This window comes from Arachis ipaensis, chromosome B04 (assembly GCF_000816755.2).
Source record: "Arachis ipaensis cultivar K30076 chromosome B04, Araip1.1, whole genome shotgun sequence".
Taxonomy (NCBI): Eukaryota; Viridiplantae; Streptophyta; class Magnoliopsida; order Fabales; family Fabaceae; genus Arachis; species Arachis ipaensis.
The window spans coordinates 34,929,535-34,936,477 of record NC_029788.2 but is presented as its reverse complement, the minus strand read 5'-3'; positions in this window follow the sequence as shown (position 1 = coordinate 34,936,477).

Here is a 6,943-nt window from a genome sequence, read left to right as displayed (position 1 = left end):
GTGAATAGAGAGGGTCCGAAGACTTCCCCCCAATCAAGCCATGCCTAATTCTATGAAACTAAGGCCTTTAAATAGGCTCTCCTAAATTACAAACTTAAATGAAATTAAAAGCAAATTACAATGAAATGAAAATAAACTATTCTAGATTTTTCTTGTGGCCTTGATTGATTGATAAGTATGGCTTGAATGAGAGTTGGAGTGGGCTTGATTGAAGGTTGGAGGCTGCAGAAAGAAGTTGGCATGTGGTTTCAAGTGCCACTCCCACTTGATTTTGCCCTTTAGAGTATGATCCACTTTGCAACGTTGAAAGTATGGAGTTGGTTGGGCCTCAAAATGAATGTCCACTATTAATTATTATATATTTTTAAAAATCCCTAGATGTTAGCTTTCCAACGCCTTTGGAATCAACTCATTTGGACCTCTGTAGCTCAAGTTATGCCCATTTAAAGGTGGATAGGTCAGTCTGTCAGGTAGCCCGGCGTGCCACGCCCACTTCTGGCGTGTCACGCCCCATATGTTGTGAAGATGGCGTGCCACGCCCAAAACTGGCGTGCCACGCCTTAATGATGCACCAAAATCTCCTCTCTGGCCATTTGAACTGGTGTGCCACACCCAGAATTCCAAGTGGCACGCCCATTATGAAAACAGAGCTGGTGTGCCACGCCTTCGATATCAAGTGGCACGCCCAGGTTTTGCAACGCTAATATAATGGCCTTTTTCACCTCTAGTTTTAATGTCTACCCTAGAGTTTTATATATCGTTGGAAATCTCTTTATGTCAGCTTTCCAACGCCACCAAGATCACATCATTTGGACCTCTACAACTCAAGTTATGTTCCTTTGAAGATGAAGAGGTCAGGCTAGTAACTCTGCAGTGACGTGTTTTTCTCTATGTGATTTTGGGGTCAATATCTTCCTCCATTCCAGTGTCAATTATAAAGTGTTATATATGGTTGGAAAGCTCTGAATGTCTACTTTATAATGACACTAAAAGCATCTCATTTGGAGTTGTGTAGCGCAAGATATCTTCATTTGAATGAGAGGAGGTCATGCTGGCATATGCCCCGGCATGCCACGCCCAATGCTTGGCGTGCCACGCCCATAGTGGTGCTCAAAATCACTGCTCTGGAACTTAAGCCTGGCGTGCCACACCCAAAACACCAAGTGGCACACCCTCTTTGACATCTTGGCTTCACAAACTTGGCGTGCCACGCCCATAGCACCAAGTGGCACGCCCATGTAAAATTCTTCAACCTTCTTTGCTGGAATGTTGGCTTGGCGTGCCACTCCCATAGCTTCAAGTGACATGCCCATTGTTGAAAGTTGGTTCAAAAGCTTGGTGTGCCACGCCCAGAGCTTCAAGTGGCACGCCCAACTTCACACGCCCATCCTTATTTGTTGTTTTCCTTCCCTTTTTGTTGCTCTTATCACCTGAAATTCAGCACAACCTATTTCAAAGTAATGTACCATAATATATATCATTTGGTTCATGAAACTGCATTGATAAATGAGATTATGCTCTTTTTATGGTTCTTTTAGATAAGAAAAAGGGTACATGATGCGCAGTCATCACAACACCAAACTTAAACTTTGCTTGTCTTCAAGCAAATAAAGAATCATGCAATAAAGTTTGACAAACCAAGGTGAGAAGAGTAGCAATTTTTATGTTCATGGTTGGCTAGTTTCTTATGCATGCTACAATCACAAAAGACATTCAAATGATTGATGCTTCTATCTAGCTCATTTTATGAAATCTTTTTCTTTATGTTCCTTCCTTGAAACAAGCTTTTCATTCTTTTCTTAGCTTAACTTTTTGGGTTCTTTGCACCATGTGTTGAAAGCTACGACTCTAAATGTTTTGTTTTCAAGTATTACCACTTGATACATAAGCACCACAAGCATTTAATTAGAGGACTATTTTAGCTCATTTGTTTCTTTTCTTTATTTCTCTAATCATTGATGCTCAGAGCCTTGAGCTTTGAGGGAGTGCTTTGCACTTGAGCCTAGCCTTGACTCTAAGTGTTTTGTTTTCAAGCTTTTTTCTTGATACATAAACACCACAAGTACTTAACAAATATATTGTCATTGGTACTTAGAGCCTTCAGCTTTCTCATTCTTTCCCTTTTTCTTTTTCTTGCCTTATTTGCAATTGCTTCTTCAAAGTTTTGATGATTTCAAAAATTTCATAAAATGTCCTAGATGAAAACTTCAATTAAACAAATTCAAATACAATTGAGCAACAATAGTCATGCTAGCTTCCCAATACTTATAAGCTCATACTGACTTCTTCTTTAATAACCTTGTTTGTTTATGATCATAATACTTAATTGCTTTTGACTCACAAAACTCAAGATGGTAGTCATAATATCATAGCACATGTTACAATTCAATAATCAAGCTATGCTTATTCTCAACACACATGTATACAAAGGAAATAGAAGACAATCATGCAATTCAAAATACTAGAAACAAATAAGAGGAAAAGAAACTTTACCACCTTGTAGTTCATCTTCATTGTTGTTGTCACTTTCCTCCTATTCTTCCCCTTCTCACACCAAACTTAGAATGATTCCTTGTCCTCAAGAAATGAATAAAACAGTAGTGATGGGGTTTATGATAGTTCATGAATGTCTCAAACAATAGAGTGTTAATAATACATGTGGTTTAGGCAAGCAAAAATTAAGGATACAATAAAGGCACAAGAAGTAAAAATAGAGACAATGTGATTGCATTAATAAGTGGTGTATGCATGGTACTTTGAATGAAAAATAAGTGGCAACACCAAACTTAGTGTGGCACCCTCATTTTAGAATATTGCAAGTACCCAGTGAAGATTCAAACTCAAATTGTTGCATGGCAACACCAAACTTAGAATGCAATCATATGTCAAATTATTGAAAATAAATAAAGCAAAGAATGAAAATGTTACCTATGGTTGGGTTGCCTCCCAACAAGCGCTCTTTTAGTGTCATTAGCTTGACATGTTATTCTCAACTTTCTTTCTCTTCTTCCAGTTTGTTAAGAGGAAGGACCTCAAGGGAAAAGAAGAGTAAGTTGAGGTCCCCTGTGTTGGCCTCTTCCCAACAAGCTCTCTTTTGTTGTTAGCTTGAGTGAACTTGCTTGTTGGGGGTAGGGGTGGAATGGCTTTTAGTTGACCTCTTCTTCATGGATATTTTCCTTCTTTTCTTGGTCACCATCCTCTCTTTGGTGCTTTTGTTGATTGCCTTCACTTCTTTGTTTTCAAAACTTGGGTGTTGTGAGATGGTTGGACTCTTTATCAAGAACTTCTTGGAATGGTGGCTCACTTGGTACAAGGATCTCTTCTTCTTGCTCTACCATTTCCTCAATTTCACTTTCATAAAGCACTTCTCCACTCCTTAGACTGATGGCATGATATTCTTCCCCTGGCCAAGGGAAGACATTGGTAGGTTCATCAACAAAATGTAGTGCCAATTGTCTCATTGGCTCTTCTTGATTTCTCCTTGAGATTTCCATATCTTCAATCACCTCTTTTACATTTTGCCTTAAAAACTCATTGAGTTGGGAAATGAAGAGATATCTCTTGGAGAGTTCTTCTATTGCAAATTCTAGAAGATTTTGTGGAGGTACATAGGTTGGACAATTACGGGATGATAGTCCTTGATGAATGGGGTATGCAGCGTTAAAATCCCAGCCAAAATTTCGGAAGTTATCATAACAACATGAACTATTTTGTGGCTCTGGAAGGTATTCCATTTCATTTGATTGCTCATACTCTATCATTCTTTGGTGATATTTCCAGCCACCATTAGAAAAATGACTAGAATCATTTTGTGGTGGTGGACAATATCCCATATGACATGATTGATCAAAAGATGAGGTAGACTCTTTTCTTACTTGCAAAATGCTCTGTCTCAAACAATAATCACCAAAAGAAATTAGAATCCCCATTGTCACAGATGAGAGATTCTTAGTGAGGCAATAACACAAACACCTTACTAGCAAGAGAAAATTAAAAGAAATTAAATGACAAAAACAAAAAATAAAGGGAAAAATGTCTAATCTAGGTAATCAACCAACCGGTAGTTTGTTAATCACAATTAATCCCGGGCAACGGCGGCATAAAACTTGATGACTCGAATTCACACCCCATTAAAAGATGGTGAATCCGTTCTTTTGGCAAGCGCACCAAAGTATCGTCAAGTAATAACCCACAATGGAGTGGGATTGGTACGCGGAATCGTGATTACACTTTAATTATGTAAAATTCATTGTTCTTTCTTTCCCTGGAAATGGCGCCAAAAACATGATGCCAAGACCATGGTTCACAACTCCGTGTAACTAACCAGCAAGTGCACTGGGTCGTCCAAGTAATACCTTACGTGAGTTATATAATCTCATGAACTTCCACCTCTTCTCCAATCATGATGCTATGGATCATGATGGCCCGGTCTATAGTAACTTCAGACCGGTTGCTAGTGGGAATGATTGAGCATTGAATGAACTCCAACCATCCTCTAGCCACAGGCTTGAGGTCCAATCTTCTGAGTTGAACCGGCTTGCCTTTGGAGTCAATCTTCCATTGAGCTCCTTCTACACATATGTCCATAAGGACTTGGTCCAACCTTTGATCAAAGTTGACTCTCCTTGTGTAGGGGCGTGCGCTCTCTTCTATGTTTGGCAAGTTGAACGCCAACCTCACATTCTCCGGACTAAAATCTAAGTATTTCCCCCGAACTATTGTAACATAGTTCTTTGGATCCGGGTTCTTACTTTGATCATGGTTCTTGGTGATCCATGCATTGGCATAGAACTCTTGAACCATTAGGATGCCGACTTGTTGGATGGGATTTGTTAGAACTTCCCAACCTCTTCTTTGAATTTCATGTCGGATCTCCGGATACTCATTTCTTTTGAGTTTGAAAGGGACCTCAGGGATCACCTTCTTCTTGGCCACAACATCATAGAAGTGGTCTTGATGAGCTTTGGAGATGAACCTTTCCATCTCCTATGACTCGGAGGTGGAAGCTTTTGTCTTCCCTTTCCCCTTTCTAGAGGATTCTCCGGTCTTAGGTGCCATCAATGGTAATGGAAAAACAAAAAGCTTATGCTTTTACCACACCAAACTTAGAATTTTGCTCGTCCTCGAGCAAGAAAAGAAGAATATAAGAAGAAGAAGAAATGGAGGAGAGGGAGAGTGGGAAGTGTTTCAGCCAAGAGGGGTGTGTTGTGTGAATTTGATGAAGAATGGAGGGCTTTATATAGGGAAGGGAGGGGGGGTTAAGGTTCGGCCATATGGGTGGGTTTGGGTGGGAAATTGGTTTTGAATTTTAAAGGTAGGTGGAGTTTATGAGGTAGGTTTATGGGGAAGAGTGGATGGATGTGAGTGGTGAAGAGGTGATGGAAAAGAGAGTTTGAGGTGATTGGTGAAGGGTTTTTTTGGGGAAGAGTGTTTATGGGGTTGTGTGAAAGAGAGTAGTGAGAAGAAGTGAGTGGAGGTAGGTGGGGATCCTGTGGGGTCCACAGATCCTGAGGTGTTCATGGATTTACATCCCTGCACCCATTAGGCATGTAAAAATGCCTTTGCACACAACTCTGGGCGTTCAGCGCCAGATTGGTGGCCATTTTGGGTGTTCAACACCCATTTGTGTGCCATTTCTGGCGTTGAACGCCAGAACCATGCCTGTTCTGGCGTTCAGCGCCCAGAAGCTGCCCATTTTGGGCGTTCAGCGCCAGAACCATGCTCTGTTCTGGCGCTGAACGCCAGACAGATGCTCTTCCAGGGTGTGATTTTTCTTCTGCTGTTTTTGATTCTGTTTTCAATTTTTCTATTTATTTTGTGACTCCACATGATCATGAACCTATAAAGACATGAAAAACAATGAAAATAAAAATTAGATAAATAAACATTGGGTTGCCTCCCAACAAGCGCTTCTTTAATGTCAATAGCTTGACAGTGGGCTCTTCATGGAGCCTCACAGGTGTGCAGAACTTTGTTGAGACTCCCCAACACCAAACTTAGAGTTTGGATATGGGAGTTCAACACCAAACTTAGAATTTGGTTGTGGCCTCCCAACACCAAACTTAGAGTTTGACTGTGGGGGCTTTGGTTGACTCTGCTTTAAGAGAAGCTTTTCATGCTTCCTCTCCATGGTTGCAGAGAGAGATCCTTGAGTTTTAAACACAAGGGAGTCCTCATTCATTTGGAGGACTAATTCTCCTCTGTCAACATCAATCACAGCTCTTGCTGTGGCCAGGAAAGGTCTTCCTAGGATAATGGATTCATCCTCTTCCTTTCTAGTATCCAGGACTATAAAATCAGCAGGGATGTAAAGGCCCTCAACCTTTACTAACACGTCCTCTACTTGTCCATAAGCCTGTTTTCTTGAATTGTCTGCCATCTCTAATGAGATTTTAGCAGCTTGCACCCCATAGATTCCCAGTTTCTCTATTACAGAGAGGGGCATGAGGTTTATTCCTGAGCCAAGGTCACATAGAGCCTTAAAGATCATGGTGTCTATGGTACAGGGTATTATGAACTTTCCAGGATCCTGTCTCTTCTGAGGCAATGTCAGTTGATCCAGATCACTTAGTTCATTGATGAACAAGGGAGGTTCAACTTCCCAAGTATCAATGCCAAATAATTTGGCATTTAGCTTCATGATTGCACCAAGAAACTTGGCAGTTTGCTCTTCAGTTACATCCTCATTCTCTTCAGAAGAGGAATACTCATCAGAGCTCATGAAGGGCATAAGGAGGTTCAATGGAATCTCTATGGTCTCTAGATGAGCCTCAGAGTCCTTTGGTTCCTCAGAGGGAAGCTCCTTATTGATCACTTGACGTCCCAGGAGGTCTTCCTCCTTGGGATTCACGTCCTCTCCTTCCCTTACAGGTTCGGCCATTTTGGTTATGTCAATGGCCTTGCACTCTCCTTTTGGATTCTCTTCTGTATTGCTTGGGAGAGC